The sequence below is a fragment of the Petromyzon marinus genome, unplaced genomic scaffold, assembly GCF_048934315.1.
Source record: "Petromyzon marinus isolate PM22_M1 ecotype Great Lakes invasive population unplaced genomic scaffold, UKy_Petmar_22M1.pri1.0 PM_G_Scaffold_4, whole genome shotgun sequence".
Taxonomy (NCBI): domain Eukaryota; kingdom Metazoa; phylum Chordata; class Hyperoartia; order Petromyzontiformes; family Petromyzontidae; genus Petromyzon; species Petromyzon marinus.
Window position 1 is genome coordinate 1,586,233 of NW_027422983.1, and position 16,350 is coordinate 1,602,582.

Sequence of the window (16,350 nt, forward strand, 5' to 3'; positions counted from 1 at the left end):
AGGGGCCTGCTGTTCAGCACACCCTTGCTGGTGAGAGAGGCTTGCTGTTGAGAGGCCTGCTGTTCAGCACACCTGCGCTGGTGAGAGAGGCCTGCTGTTGAGGGGCCTGCTTTTCAGCACACCCGTGCTGGTGAGAGGGGCCTGCTGTTCAACACACCCGTGTTGAGGGGCCTGCTGTTCAGCACACCCGTGCTGGTGAGAGGGGCCTGCTGTTCATCACATCCGTGTTGGTGAGAGGGGCCTGCTGTTCAGCACACCCGTGTTGAGGGGCCTGCTTTTCAGCACACCCATGTTGGTGAGAGAGGCCTGCTGTTCAGCACACCTGTGCTGGTGAGAGAGGCCTGCTGTTCAGCACACCCGTGTTGAGGGGCCTACTGTTCAGCACACCCGTGCTGGTGAGAGAGGCCTACTGTTGAGGGGCCTACTGTTCAGCACACCCGTGTTGGTGAGAGAGGCCTGCTGTTCAGCACACCCGTGCTGGTGAGAGAGGCCTGCTGTTCAGCACACCCGTGTTGAGGGGCCTGCTGTTCAGCACACCCGTGCTGGTGAGAGGGGCCTGCTGTTGAGGGGCCTACTGTTCAGCACACCCGTGTTGGTGAGAGAGGCCTGCTGTTCAGCACACCCGTGCTGGTGAGAGAGGCCTGCTGTTCAGCACACCCGTGTTGAGGGGCCTACTGTTCAGCACACCCGTGCTGGTGAGAGGGGCCTGCTGTTCAACACACCCGTGCTGGTGAGAGGGGCCTACTGTTCAGCACACCCGTGCTGGTGAGAGGGGCCTGCTGGTCAACACACCCGTGCTGGTGAGAGGGGCCTGCTGTTCAACACACCCGTGCTGGTGAGAGGGGCCTGCTGTTCAACACACCCGTGCTGGTGAGAGGGGCCTGCTGTTCAACACACCCGTGCTGGTGAGAGGGGCGTGCTGTTCATCACACCCGTGTTGGTGAGAGGGGCCTGCTGTTCACTCCCATGCTGGTGAGAGAAGTATACTGTTCATCACACCCGTGTTGGTGAGAGGGGCCTGCTGTTCACCACTCCCATGCTGGTGAGAGGGGCCTACTGTTCAACGCACCAGTGCTGGTGAGAGAGTCTTGCTGTTCAGCACACCCGTGCTGGTGCGAAGATGGCGCTGATGATGGTAGCCTCAGCCGGTCGGTGCGCCCTGTTTTGTCTTGTTTTGTCTGTCAATTCAGTGTTTTGCCAAGATTTTCGGAGTTCTCTAACAAGAGACGAACTTTTAAATATCAGGGAAACAACTCCTGTGGATTTAATTCCTACTTTTCTGCTTCCAGCGGCAGAATTAGTAGGCATTCTAGTCAATGCCGCGCTAGGCTTTGCTCAAGCAACGGTATGCCGCCCAAGGGGTAAACGGTCGGGGGCTCTAGTACGGCTACGCAGACGCGGAATCCGAACAGTGCTTCCGAGCTTTTTCCTCTCCAACGTACGTTCACTGTACAACAAAATGGATGAACTTCAGCTACTGATGGTAAAAAACAAAGACTTTCTTTCAGCTTCTGCATTGTGCTTCACGGAAACATGGCTGTGTGATTTGATTCCGGACACTTCGCTACAACTAGCAGGATTCCATCTTGTAAGATCGGATCATGACATAGCACTCTCCGGCAAGACGAAAGGCGGTGGTATTTGTTTTTACATTAACAGTGGCTGGTGTGTAGATGTCACAGTGATTCTGCAACATTGTTCTCCACTCCTTGAATCAATTTTTATAACCTGTAAACCGTTTTACTCGCCTCGCGAGTTCGCGTCGCTCATTTTGGTCGGAGTTTATTTGCCGCCTTGTCCTCAGGTTAAAGAGGCCCAACGCATGCTCGCCGATCAGATTCTGAGTGTGGAGCGAGCAAATCCAGATTCGTTGGTTATCGTACTTGGCGACTTTAACAAAGGTAATCTCAGCCACGAACTCCCCAAATACATACAATTCATTAAATGCCCAACCAGAGAAGGGAACACTCTGTATCACTGCTACACTACAGTCAGTAGAGCCTACCACGCCGTCCCCCGAGCAGCACTAGGACACTCTGACCATGCCATGGTCCACCTGATTCCTGCATACAGGCAGAAACTAAAACTCTGCAAACCTGCTGTGAGGACATCTAAACAGTGGACCAGTGAGGCTGTGGAAGATTTGCGGGCGTACTTAGACTGTACTGACTGGGATATGTTCACGACTGCTACCAATAGTCTGGATGAACTCACAGAGGCTGTGACGTCCTACATCAGCTTCTGTGAGGACTGCTGTATCCCAACACGTACCAGGGTGAACTTTAACAACAATAAGCCCTGGTTCTCAGCAAAGCTCAGAAGGTTGAGGTTGGAGAAGGAGGAAGCATTTAGGAGTGGAGATAGAGACAGATTCAAGGAGTCGAAGAACAGGTTTAGCAAAGCGGTGAGAGAGGCTAAACGACTGTACTCAGAGAGACTAAAACACCAGTTCTCTACAAACGACGCTGCTTCTGTCTGGAGAGGGCTCAGGCAGATCACCAACTACAAACCCAGAGCCCCCCACACCACTAATGACTCCCGCCTAGCCAACGACCTGAACGAGTTCTACTGTAGATTTGAAAGACAATTGGACTGTCCTGAACCACCCCTTCCGACCCAAGAGGCCCCATCCCCCACCAATACTACAGAGATGACTATCTCCCTTCAGGAGGGAGAAGTTAATATACTTTTCAAGAGGCAGAATCCACGCAAAGCAGCCGGGCCGGACTCTGTCTCTCCAGCCACCCTCAGGCACTGCGCTGACCAGCTGTCTCCGGTGTTCATCAACATCTTTAACACCTCCCTGGAGACATGCCATGTACCAGCCTGTCTCAAGTCCTCCACCATCATCCCTGTGCCCAAAAAGCTAAGGCCAACAGGACTAAATGATTACAGACCGGTCGCCCTTACATCTGTGGTAATGAAGTCTTTTGAGCGCCTGGTCCTGGCACACCTCAAAGCCATCACAGACCCTCTCCTGGACCCCCTTCAGTTTGCCTACAGAGCCAACAGGTCTGTGGACGATACAGTTAACATGGCCCTCCACTTCACCCTACAGCATCTGGATGCCCCAGCATCCTACGCCAGGATCCTGTTTGTGGACTTCAGCTCTGCCTTCAACACCATCATCCCTGCCCTGCTTCAGGACAAGCTCTTCCAGCTGAACGTGCCATACACCACCTGTAAATGGATCACAGACTTCCTGTCTGACAGGAAGCAGTGCGTTAAGCTGGGAACACAAGTCTCTGACTCCAGGTCCATCAGCACCGGAACTCCTCAGGGCTGCGTCCTTTCCCCTCTGCTCTTCTCCCTGTATACCAACAGCTGCACCTCCAATCATTTGTCCGTCAAACTATTGAAGTTTGCCGATGACACCACCCTCATTGGGCTGATCTCTGGTGGGGATGAGTCTGACTATAGGTGGGAAGCTGACAATCTGGTGACCTGGTGTAGCCAGAACAACTTAGAGCTAAATGCTCTAAAGACAGTTGAGATGGCTGTGGACTTCAGGAAGAATACAGCACCACTCACCCCCATGACCCTGTTAAACTCCCCAGTCAAAATTGTAGAGTCCTTCCGCTTCCTGGGCACTATTCTCTCCCGGGACCTCAAGTGAGAACTGAACATCAGCTCCCTCACCAAGAGAGCTCAACAGAGGATGTACTTTCTACGGCAGCTGAAGAAATTCAACCTGCCAAAGACAATGATGGTGCAATTCTATACAGCGATCATTGAATCCATCCTCACCTCCTCCATAACCGTCTGGTACGCTGCTGCCACTGCCATGGACAAGAGCAGAGTGCAGCGTATCATCCACACTGCTGAGAAGGTAATTGCCTGCAATCTACCAACCCTCGAGGACCTGCACACGACAAAGTCCATGAGGCGAGCGAGGAAGATTATGGCCGATTTCTCCCACCCTGGACACTCTCTGTTTCAGCTACTCCCCTCCGGCAGAAGGCTTCGGTCCATCAGGACCAAAACCTCACGCCATAAAAACAGTTTATTCCCATCTGCTGCTGGCCTGTTAAACAAGGCCAAGGGCTAACACTGTTTTTAACATTTGATCTACAGAACGACACCTTACCGATATTAACTATGTTACCCTATTTGTATTTTTAATTTTTAAATTATATCTTAAAGCTATTTTATATTCGATATTTATTTAATTTTATATACTTCAGCCCCTTGGTGTTAGACTTTTAACCCTTATTATAGTAAGACTTGTTTAAAACTTATTTAAGATTTTAGATTCCTATATGTTGAATGTATGCACCATCCTGCCAAAGTAAATTCCGTGTCGGTGTGAACTTACATGGCGAATAAAACCCTTTCTGATTCAAAACACTCATCCTTACTGACTTTGCTGGCTGGCATCTTAGCGCTCTTGAGGGTTGCAGCGATCTCAGATCTTGTCGCGTCTGCAGCCACGTGTCCCCAAACCCTTAAGAGCGACATGGACCTGGGCAACGATATGATCCGCTGGTTTGTGTTTGTGGTGACTACAAAGTTTAACCGTTAGCCAAAGCCGGCTTCAGACCGTTGCAAATAGGGCTATTACTCAAGATTAATAACAACCTCGTCAACGTCAAACTTTTTAACGTGTTGATCTGACTTCTTCTTGGAAAGGAGGTTGAACTTGGAAATCAGGTTATCTTTACATTCAGCTGACACGTTATCTACACGTTCCCAATCAGACGTAGACATTTTATTTCCCCCCCGTCATTGTTAAGTGCGATTTCCAGAGTGTCTCGTCCGCGTGATCTAGTTCAGCGCGTAGCAGTCTAATTCTCTCTTAGATCAGGGGCCAAGCTATAGGCCCCTGAACAAGATTCGTTTGGCATTGGAAGATGTGATGTGTGGTGCCACCGGAGCGGGGCAGCTCGGCCTCCCCCCCCCCCACGAACGCACGCACGCCCCACTAAACACTCGCATGCGCCCCCCTAGGGTCTCGAGGAGGAATCACGTGGTACGATGGGTTTTCACCCGAAGACCCCACTAGCAGGGATCACGTGGTACGATGGGTTTTCACCCGAGGACTCCGCTAGCAGGGATCACGTGGTACGATGGGTTTTCACCCGAGGACCCCGCTAGCAGGGATCACGTGGTACGATGGGTTTTCACCCGAGGACCCCACTAGCAGGGATCACGTGGTATGATGGGTTTTCACCCGAGGACTCCACTAGTAGGGATCACGTGGTACGATGGGTTTTCACCCGAAGACCCCACTAGCAGGGATCACGTGGTACGATGGGTTTTCACCCGAGGACCCCACTAGCGGGGACGTTCCACGGCTTCCCCGGACCAGGAAATTTTCCGAGCCCCCCCAGACAGGATTATGTGGCGCCCTCCCCCCACAAAAAGGAGGGCATAGAGCTTAGAGCTTTACAGGCCGGCCGCGATGAAGCATACACAACACGTGGGGGTGGTGGGAACTTCATCCAGCACCCAGCGTCAGAGTAAACAGCGGGCTGGGAGGGTTAAAGCAACAGGCCGATAATAAGTAGACACACAGAGAGAGAGACAATGGGGAGGGGGGTGGATGACGCGACCACCCCCTCCCCCCATCCCCAACGGCCAGAGCGCTCCTAACGGCCGTAAAGAGGATTCGATTGGATGCGCAGGATGACGTCACATGACCCGGGGGAGGGGGTGGGGAGGATTCGATTGGATGCGCGGGATGACGTCACATGACCCGGGGGGTGGGGTGGGGGGGATTCGATTGGATGCACAGGATGACGTCATATGACCCGGGGGGGTGGGGGGCGGGGTTAAGGGGCTTGGGACATATATAAGGGTGGTGCAGGAGGGAGAATTTGTGGCAGAGTCCTTCTGGAGCGGCGGCGGTGGCGGGGAGACAAGTTAGCCGTCCTCAGGGTCCGCGCTCGGGACGCCCGCAGGGTGGAGCTGAGAGCGATCGACGAGACAAAGTCCCCCAAGGCGAGAGAGAGAGAGAACATCTCCCTCGGCCCCGTCGGGCGGCAGCGGGAGCGGCCGCAGAGGTGAGCGGTGGACACGGACAAGGGAGGCCAGTTCGGTCGGCTCGGGCTCAGGCGGTAGACGCACTCTGAGACGGGTAGGTGAGAGAGGAGGAAGGGCTGCTGCTGGCTGGAGGGAGACATACACGGGAAATAAATTTTAGCACAGACTGACTTTGTGACGCGTGTGTGCGTGCGTGTGTGTGTGAAGAGCGGTTACGGCCTTCATAGGTGCTGCTCGCTAACAGCACTTGCCCCTACAGTCTGTTAAGGCTATATGGGGGATCTTTGTGAAGAGCGGTGGGACAGCGATCGGCGTACCACGCTGTGTGTGTGGGTGGCTTGAATCAGCATAGGCACCCGTAAATAAATAATTAAACAGAGGGACGTTTGACCTTCACCACGAGCGAGCGCGCAGAGATTAATTAATTGTTTACCGAGCGCGCGCAGAGATTAATTAATTAATTGTTTACCGAGCGCGCGCAGAGATTAATTATTTATTTAATTGCTTGCCCGGCGCGTGCATATTAAACTCCCCTACTACGGCTGCCCGCACCCACGCGCGTGGGGCGGGGGGGTCACGTGGGTGGGGGAGGGCCGTCCAGCGCCCGTTGGCTATTGACACAACGGCTTAGTATAAATAAATAATTAACTCTGAGCAGCCGCCAGCGGCGAGTGGGGGGGGTGCTGACGTCACACCCCACCCGCTCGCGGGGGAGTGGGGAGGGGGAGATCAGCCCCCCCCCCCACCTAATGGGGAGTGTGGAGGGGGGCACTAGCCCCCCACAGATGGAACCAGGGGGGTCGGTGTGTAAATGAGACCGGCGTTCCCTTTGAGAGTGGCTCACATCTCTTCAGGACATGCGAGCGACTCGATCGGGATGGGCTTTCTTGTGCTCGGGAGTTTGTTAAAAGATCTTCACGGCGACGTGGAAACGCTCCCCGTAGAGGCTTCACAGCTCTTGGGATTCTCCTCCTGCACGCTGAACACAACAGCAGCCTCCATCTGTCACGCGCCGGGGCTGTGGGCGGGGCTGTGGGTGTGGCTGTGGGCGGGGCTTGGGTGGGGCTGTGGGCGGGGCTGTGGGTGGGGCGGAGCCTGTGAGGGGCGGGGCTTTGTGGGGTAGTGAGTGTGTGTGGAGTGTGACCTCTGTGGAGGAGGAGGTTCGTGAAGGACGCTGCTGCTGCTGCTGCTGGGTAGTTGGAGGCAGTCGCCCTCCAACAACAACGAAGGGTGGAGGAGCGACGCTCACAACAACGAGCGGAGCGCCAGCTGGATAAAGCACAGCAGGTTGGCACAGTAGGGGGCACAGGTGGTGCATCAGCCACTCATCTCGGTCACCCGTGGCACCTGCTGGGTCTGCCCCGTGACCTCCTGCAAGCGGGCGTTCGACACTTCACGTGACTGCCTCAATGTGCACCTAGCCTGGCACAAGCGTCGTGGTGACGTCATGTTGTGTAGTGTGAGGCTGTGTGTGTGGTGTGAGGCTGTGTGTAGTGTGAGGCTGTGTGTGTGTAGTGTGAGGCTGTGTGTGTGTGGTGTGAGGCTGTGTGTAGTGTGAGGCTGTGTGTGTAGTGTAAGGCTGTGTGTGTAGTGTGAGGCTGTGTGTGGTGTGAGGCTGTGTGTGTGTAGTGTGAGGCTGTGTGTGTGTAGTGTGAGGCTGTGTGTGTTTAGTGTGAGGCTGTGTGTGTACTGTGAGGCTGTGTGTGTGTGTTGTGAGGCTGTGTGTAGTGTGAGGCTGTGTGTGGTGTAAGGCTGTGTGTGCAGTGTGAGGCTGTGTGTTGCCCTGGCTTGCCCTGGCTTGCCCCGGCAACGTCACGTGGTGTGCTTCGTCACTGCTGCTGCTGCCACCACAACACGCTTAGGGCTTTAAGGCTTTTCTGTTTATTATTAATCTGTCATTTTCCATGATTAGTCTGTGGTTTTAATTATTAATCATTGTTCATTATGAGTCTGTCATTAGTCTGTCATTTTTCATTATTAACCTAATTTGTGTGTATTATTAATCTGTCATTTTTCATTATTAACCTAATTTTTGTTTATTATTAATCTGTCATTTTACGACGGCAAAAACGTGGTAGTCACGGCGACATTTGTCATCAGTGTTGTGAGTAGCCCGCAGTGAGAGCACGACTACACACACACAGACATACACAGACACACAGGTTGTGTGTCTGTGTGTGTGTGTGGGGTGAGGTTGCACAAGAGACACACACACAGACACACAGAGACACACACAGAAACACAGGTTGTGGGTGTGGGGTGAGGTTGCACAAGAGACACACACAGACACACACAGAGACACACACAGACACACAGGTTGTGTGTGTGGGGTGAGGTTGCACAAGAGACGCACACACAGACACACACAGAGACACACACAGACACACAGGTTGTGTGTGTGTGTGGGGTAAGGTTGCACCACAGACACACACAGAGACACAGACACACACAGACACACACAGACACACAGAGGTGGTTGTGTGTGTGGGGTGAGGTTGCACCAGAGACACACACGCACAGACACACACACAGACACACACACAGACACACAGAGAGACACACACACAGACACACAGAGGTTGTTGTGTGTGTGTGTGGGGTGAGGTTGCACCAGAGACACACACACAGACACACACACAGACACACACACAGATACACACACAGACACACAGAGAGACACACACACAGACACACAGAGGTTGTTGTGTGTATGTGTGGGGTAAGGTTGCACCAAAGACACACACAGACACACACACACAGAGACACAGGTTGTTGTGTGTGTGTGTCTGTGTGTGTGTGTCTGTGTGTATCTGTGTTTGTGTATCTGTGTGTGTGTCTGTGTGTGTGTGTCTGTGTGTGTGTCTGTGTGTGTGTGTGTCTCTGTGTGTGTGTGTGTGTCTGTGTGTGTGTGTATGTGTGTGTGTCTCTGTGTGTCTGTATGTGTCTGTCTCTGTGTGTGTGTTAAGGTTGCACCATGTCGAGCCCATTGAAGCTGATCGTGAGCGCCGATTCCAACCGTGGGGGGCGGCGCTACATGGAGAACATCACAGAGGTGGGCGGAGTCTCTGTGTGTGTGTGTCTGTGTGTCTGTGTGTGTGTGTCTGTGTGTCTCTGTGTGTCTGTGTGTGTCTGTGTGTGTCTCTGTGTGTGTGTGTCTGTGTGTGTGTCTCTGTGTGCCGGACGGGCAACTCTGTCGTGGACAGTGCTGTGGGGGGAGATCCAATTTTGAGTGGCTCCTCCCCTCATGGCATATGTGTCCACCACAGGGGCTAAACGGGGGCTCTGGACAGGTGCGAGGGGCTGGTAACCCCTCCACCTTCAATTAATTACCACGAAACCACGAATTAAACTGAAATATGTAACTAATAAGCTTGTGCCGGAGGCCCCGGGGGGCCAGGCGTCTATGACGTCTCCTGGCCAAACCCCAATTGGCGGAGCCAGGAGATTGAATACCTACCTTCGGGGCTACTCCAGAAACAATGAAAAGCCACTACGGGTGGCCACGTGGAATGTTCGAACGCTCACTGCAGATGAGAGGCTGCCACTCCTCTGTCGGAAGCTGGACCGGTACCGCCTGGATCTATATGGCATTCAGGAGGTCCGGTGGACCGGCTCTGGCTCCTGCCACCATGAGGGGTGGACAGTCCTCTACTCGGGGCAGCAGACTGCCAAACAACAGGGTGTGGGTCTTCTTTTGAACAAAATAATGAAGGGGGCGTGGGAGCGTGGCGGTGAGGTGTGGGAAGCTGTAAGCCCCAGGCTACTTTGGGCTCGCCTTCCCATCAACCGGAGGCAAGGAATGGTGGTCGTGGTTACTTATGCCCCCACCGAAGATGAACATCCGTGGAGGGATGCAGGCAAAGCCGATGAGTCAGATGCCTTCTATGACATCCTGTCACAGGTGCTGGCTAAAGTGGCCCCTCGGGATAGAGTCATCATGTTGGGTGACTTCAATGCCTGAGTTGGTCATTATACTGCACCTGGTCTGGAGTGATTGGAGGGCATGGGCCAGATCAGCTCAATAACAACGGTAGGAGGCTGCTAGATTTTTGTGCAGCCCATGGGCTTGTAATTACCAACACGCTGTTCCGGCATCGGCGCATCCACACAACATCATGGATGCATGCCGGGTCCAAGCAAGAACATCTGCTGGACTACATAGTGACGGACCAGCGAATGCGAGCCCATGTCCTTGACACCAGGACCTACCGTGGAGCTGATCTGCCCTCTGACCATCGACTAGTCATCTGTAAGATGCGCCTGCCATTCTTCCACTCCGGTGGTGGGTGTACACCCAGGACCCCATTCCAACATAAAGTGGCCTGGTCTCAGTTATCTGATGAAAGTTGCAAGCGAGAATTTCATCATCGCTTGCGGCTGGGATTGGCATCGTCCCCGATTCCTCCTGATGTCGAGGGTAAATGGGCGAGGTTTAGGACTGTGACTCATGCAGCTGCAATGGCTGCTTTGGGTACGCGGTCCAGACCTCCCCAGAGACCCTGGCTGACAGAGGAGGTGTTCAGGATGGTTGAGAAAAAGCGACAGGCCCACTATCATCGGCTACAGAATCCCACGTCAGAGAATGAGGAGGCTTACCGCAGCCTTCGCTCGGAGGTTCGGAGAGCCGTGAGGCGCTGCAAGGATGGGTGGTGGTCGCGGGTTGCTGAGGAGATGGAGTCTGCCTCAGTGGCCCGTGATCACAAATCTCTATTTAACTCCATCAAAAAAGTAACCTGCAGCGCCACACCTATTACCATCATTAGGGGAAAAAACGGTGATCCAATCTCCGACCCCCAGGAACAGGTTCGCAGATTTGCTGAGCATTTCTGTGAGGTCCTGGGGGAGGGAAAATCCCTCAGCCAGGAAAACATCGTGGCACAAAGTGAGGATGACCCTGCTGAGGCTGCGGTTCCTCAAATATTGGAAGAAGTCACCCCCTGTGAGTGGCTGGCTGAGGTGCCATCTGCGATCCGGAGTCTGAGACCAGGAAAGGCAGCGGACAGAGATGATCTCCCAAGCGAAATGCTGAGGGAGGGTGGCGTTTGTGCACAGACTGCCCTATATGACATCATAACAACAGTCTGGACCACTGGACGGGTTCCGCAGGATTGGAAGGATGCCCTGGTGGTCCCCCTTTTTAAGAAGGGGGACCGCACAGACTGTAACAACTACAGGGCCATCTCACTCCTCAGTGTGCCGGGAAAGGTCCTGGCAAGGATTATTCAGCATCGCCTTGCCAGGCACGCTGAGGAGAGGCTTGCGGAGCCCCAATGCGGTTTCAGGAAAGGGCGGTCCTGCACAGATGCCATATTTTCTGTCCGTCTGCTACAGCAGAGGTGTAGGGAATTCCAACAAGACCTACATCTCTGCTTTATTGACCTGGTCAAGGCCTATGATACCATCAGTAGGCCTGGGCTCTGGGTCGTTCTTCGTGCTTTTGGAGTACCTGACCCTCTGCTCACGATCATTAAGGACCTTCATGATGGTGATCGGGCCCGGGTAAAACTACGTGGCCGGGAGTCAGAGCCATTCCCTGTACACCTTGGGGTGCGACAGGGATGTCCTCTGGCTCCCACATTATTTAACATCTATTTTGACCACGTAGTTCATGAAGCCTTCAATAGCTGTACCGGGGGAATCTCCATATGGTACAGATATAATGGGAGGCTAATCGATGCCCGGGTGCGGTCAAGGGATGGCTCCCTATTGCTCAACCACGTTATGTATGCTGATGATTTGGTAATAGCTGCTCAGTCAGAGGAGGAGTTGGTGACGCTGCTGCTGAGACTGGAGCGTGCCACTAAGAGGTGTGGCCTTACCATCAGCCCCACCAAAACTAAGCACCTGCCTGGGTATTTTGTACCATCGGACACTCCACCCCCACAACGCCCAATCGGTGATGGGGCAGTTGTGGAGAGAGTGGAGAGTTTCCCATACCTGGGCAGTGTGCTTATGACTGGCTCCAGTTTAACAGCAGAGGTCTCACTCCGAATCAGTCGAGCGGCAATATCTTTTCATCGGTTGCGTAACGCTGTGTGGAAACTACCTGGTCTGTCGCTCCGCACTAAGCTTCAGATCTTCTCGGCCACGGTCATTCCCTCCCTTCTCTACGCTTGTGAAACGTGGACCCCACTAGTGGAACATCTTCGCCGGTTAGAAACATTTAGGCTGGCCTGCCTACGATCCATCCTGGGTTTAACCAGACTGGATTGTGTGAGGAGCTCACAAATCCTTGAAAGATCTGTGCAGGGTCCCATCGGTGAGCTCCTCCGGCAGGCAAGGCTGCGATGGCTGGGTCATGTAGCCCGCATGCCCAGCCACCGCATGCCGAAACAGCTTTTGTTTGGCCGGATTGAGGGGGCTAAGCGGGCGCGGCACGGGCTAGAGAAGAGATGGAGTGATGTGGTACAGGAGGACGTGGAGCTGAGTGGACTTGCCGATGACTGGTACCAGCGGTGTCAAGATCGGCCTCTGTGGAGGAGGCTCGTGAAGGATGCTACTGGGCAGTTGGAGGCAGTCGCCCTCCAACAACAACGGAGGGCGGAGGAGCGACGCTCACAACAACGAGCGGAGCGCCGGGTGGCTAAAGCACAGCAGGTTGGCACAGTAGGGGCACAGGTGGTGCATCAGCCAGTCATCTCAGTCAGTCGACCCGTGGCACCTGGGTCTGCCCAGTGACCTCCTGCCAGCGGGCGTTCGACACTTCACGTGGCCTCACGGTGCACATAGCCTGGCACAAGCGTCGTGGTGACATCACGGCCACTTAGTGGCGAATGGCGGTTGTTGTTGTTGCTGTGTGTGTATGTGTGTGTGTCTGTGTGTGTCTGTGTGTATGTGTGTATGTGTGTGTGTGTCTGTGTGTGTCTGTGTGTATGTGTGTGTGTGTCTGTGTGTGTGTGTCTGTCTCGTGGGGAGCGATAGTGTAGCGGTTAGCGCGCTGCGCTATGAACCTGGCGACCCGGGTTCAATTCCCCCTCACGGCCAACACCAGTGACCATTATATGAACCGGTCCCGGGCCTCCCCTAGGTCGACTCAGCCTCAAATGAGTACCTGGTGCGGTGTGTAAACATTGCCACTAGGGAGACAAAGGCGGTCGGGCGTGGTGCTGGCCACCCACCCCCTCGTGTACCGTTCAGGCCTTCATAGGTGGTGCTGCTACTTGCTAACAACACTTGCCCCAACAGTCTGTTAAGGCTACACGGGGGATCTTTGTCTTTGTATCACCACCCAGGAGTCACGGAGCTTTTGAGGCTCCGAGCCACGTGGGAATCCACAACAGCGTGAGGCGGTGCCACTCACAGGTGAGACTCGGGGATATGTGATTTCTAATCGATAGCCATCCGTCGGTTAACCCATCGCAACTGCTGAGTCTGTCACGCGACTTCCTCCTTCCAGCGAGCCTTTGATGCTTCACGTGGCCTCAAAGTGTACACAGTGTGTACGTATACACAATAATGTCCACGTTGTTGTTGCTGAGTTCACGCACTCAAGGGAGGGGGCAATGGAAAATGAATCTGAATCAACTTAAACTCCATCCCCATGACCTCATGAAGTGCCAGCGGGAGGTGTACCTCGCTAGTGACGTCATGTCACCAAAGTATTCACACTCCCCCAACCCCCATCCACCGCGCCCTTGAGTGTGACGTCACCTCCGCTTGGGTCACTGCCGATATCAATCCAGTGCCAATCCTTATTTGGGCAAAGCTACGCCCAGTGACTGGCGGTACATTAACATAATGTATTCGTCGAAACCGTCGAGAGTTTATTGCGACGGGTTCAGCAGCCACGCCCCATCCCTCGACATATGGGCCGGACTCATTAACATAATTTATTCAGTTACAGCCGCTCATTGTGGGAGGGGCGCGTCTCTTAACCCGGAAGTGACGTCATGTTACCAGCTTACCCGCGTGACGTCAGGAGGCTGCCGATCCACACTTGCACTGAAATCCGAGGTGAGAAATTCTCATGGTTGTGGTGGTGGTTGTTGTTGTTTACCAAGGTAGAGCCTCTCTCTCTCGTAGGGATGTCAGTTGAGTAGCAGCGAGCATGGGAATCGATGTCCAGGTTGGAACTTTACAACGCGGGGCCTAGCCACGCGGGCCTTGCCTCCTGCCCTCGCCTGATTGCGTTTACTTTAATTATCTCGCTTAAGTTTAATTTGTCTTCACCCGGCTCGCCACTTTGTAACTTTGTTTTATTGTCAATATTCACGCAGTTTTTATTTTCTTTTGTTAGCAGGCCAAGCCCGCTTGAGCTGCTATACCGCTCTTGTTATCAGAAGCGACCTGCCCACAACAACACAAGGTGAGGCTTTGTCAACGTGTGTGAATGTTTTGACTTAAAACTTTGGTGACTGCAGGAATTAATATTCTTGGTTCTTTCGGTAAAGTCACGTAGATAGAAAATAAAATAAGAATAAAATTAAATGAATAATTGAAAATAAATAAAAAAACCCACGAGGTTTTGATCGCAACACAAGTGGTCTTTATCTTATTAAATTTAATCTGTTATTTTTATTTTCTATCTACGTGACTTTACTGAAATAACCAACAATACGTGTGTCAATGTATCTATCGGTCAAAGACGCTAAGCGCGTGCCGCTGTTGACTCTGAATGTGTGGAGGGGAACACGTTCACCACGGGGAGAGAGACAGAGACACGGATAGCCTCGGCTATGTTGATTGATCCTCGATTCATTACTTGGTGGAGTGAGGAAGAATTGATGCTGAGCAGATGAAGGTAGCCAGGCATGGTTCTGGTCACACTGCCACCTGTTTACTCATGGCAGTGTTTGACAGTGTCAAGTTTGTGTTTGCAGTAAAGTCTATTAACTCTGTTGAACACGAGGTTATATCAAAACAATAGTTTATTTTAGTTTTCCTCTGCAACTTTATACGAATGGAAACAGGAGGTGAACACAGCACACACATTCAGCTGAAGTCGGAACTGTTCATCCCCGGCATTCAAGGACATATGAGCATGGACTCACACCTGAGTTGCGATTGAACGTTAATTTATGCATTTCTGCACAACACAAATAGTATTGTTTTCAACACCCTTTGCTATGTCAGCTGAATTTAGCTTTCATAAATATTCATCTTTTAGTCAGACAGCCAAATTTGTGTGCTTAGAGTTTTGAGTTAACATTCATCTTGAAGATATGAAGGCTTCCAGGAATATTAATGGCATTTTCCCTCTCATTGTGTGCCATAACAGCCCGTGGAGAGAAACCCTTCAGGTGCAGTGTGTGCGTGAAGGCGTTTGCACGTTCATCAAATCTGATAAATTTGGGAAACTTTTTCACTACATCATGAATATATTAATAAGTATAGACGTGTAAGTCACGTGTGCATTCCTCTGTACCTGACGTGTAGATGGTGTGGATATTCTTTTTTTCTGTCTGCAGCTGACGATTCCTCTGCAGAATTGGTCTGATGGTGCAAAGGCACTCAGCGCAGCTCGGTACGACAAGTCAACAATGCGACCAGCGTGCAAACAGCACGGACCGGACTGGAAATTTGACACGGCACCAGAGAACTCGCACAGGAGAGAAACCCTTCAAATGTACTGTGTGTAACAAGGCATTTGCATGGCCATCAGTTTTTCAGAACCACCAGAGAACACGCACGGGAGAGAAACCCTTCAGGTGCACGATGTGCGGGATGGCGTTTACACAGTCATGTAATCTTGTAATACACCAGAGAACACACACGGGAGAGAAACCCTTCAAGTGCAGTGTGTGTGGGAAGACATTTTCAGATTCATCTGCTCTTGTAAAACACCAGAGAACACACACGGGAGAGAAACCCTTCAGGTGCAGTGTGTGTGGGATGGCGTTTACACAGTCATATAATCTCGTATTACACCAGAGAACACACACGGGAGAGAAACCCTTCAAGTGCAGTGCGTGCGTGAAGGCATTTGCACATTCATCAAATCTTCAAGTACACCAGAGAACACAGAAGCATCAGAAGATCCACAAGGAGTGGAGTCTGAAATCAGCTTGTGAAAGTCAAAGTGCCACAATGAGCCCATCCCTCATGAAACAAGAACCGGATGAAAATCCCAGCTTAGACACTTTTAAGGTATAAAGGTGAAATATGAAGAGGTGAAGCTGAAATATGAAGAGGTGAAGGTGAAATGTGAAGAAGTGATGAGCGAAGAAGTGAAGGTAAAATGTGAAGATGAAGATTCAACTCCAAAATGGGACATTAACATCGTGAAGCAGGAGGAGAATTCTGACTGAGGCAGAGCGAGGCAACTCCCAGCAGTTTGTGGAAGTGGAGGTGTGGGTGGACTTGCTCCTAGACAATACAAAGTCAAGTGGAGACCCAGTAGATGTGTAAGCCAAAGACGATGTCGCTACA

At 52.4% G+C, this 16,350-nt stretch overlaps 1 long non-coding RNA gene across 1 annotated transcript; it reads left to right on the forward strand.

Annotated features, from left to right (window-relative positions):
- The first annotated feature begins 7,943 nt into the window (after nucleotides 1-7,943).
- On the forward strand, nucleotides 7,944-13,372 carry LOC142916592 (uncharacterized). Its single transcript, XR_012936541.1, has 3 exons — nucleotides 7,944-8,086; nucleotides 8,949-9,034; nucleotides 13,215-13,372. It is a non-coding gene; the product is annotated as an uncharacterized LOC142916592 (long non-coding RNA).
- Nucleotides 13,373-16,350: the final 2,978 nt, after the last annotated feature.